Raw genomic sequence first — 268 nt, 5'->3', positions numbered from 1 at the left:
CCGGCCTGGATCCTGAGTCTCTTGTGGCCGAGGCGCCTGGGCGGCCGGAGGCAGTGCCGCCTGAGGGTCGGCCATGGTCTCTGTCCTGGCAGCCAAGAAGCAGCAAGCAAAGCAGACCAGGAGCAGTAAAAAAACAAAACACAAAGGATGGAAGGCGTCTGGGCGGCAGGGGCAGTGGTGCCGGTGGCTCCTCCTGGGCCTCAGGGCTGTCCCGGTGGGTGGCGAGATGAGGCGCCTAGGTGGTCGTGCGGGGCCACCGGGCCCGTCC

At 67.2% G+C, this 268-nt stretch overlaps 1 protein-coding gene across 1 annotated transcript in view; it reads right to left on the bottom strand.

Annotated features, from left to right (window-relative positions):
* Positions 1-6: 6 nt before the first annotated feature.
* Positions 7-268, bottom strand: part of Dpp9 (dipeptidyl peptidase 9) — a 31,586-nt gene continuing 31,324 nt past the window's right edge. The window contains exon 23 of the mRNA XM_033759557.1: positions 7-268. The gene's annotated coding sequence lies outside the window, so the exon portion shown is untranslated.

This window comes from Fukomys damarensis, unplaced genomic scaffold, assembly GCF_012274545.1.
Source record: "Fukomys damarensis isolate Sample0158 unplaced genomic scaffold, DMR_v1.0_HiC HiC_scaffold_37, whole genome shotgun sequence".
Lineage (NCBI taxonomy): Eukaryota > Metazoa > Chordata > Mammalia > Rodentia > Bathyergidae > Fukomys > Fukomys damarensis.
The sequence above is the reverse complement of the archived record's forward strand: the minus strand, read 5'-3'. Positions and strand labels throughout refer to the sequence as shown.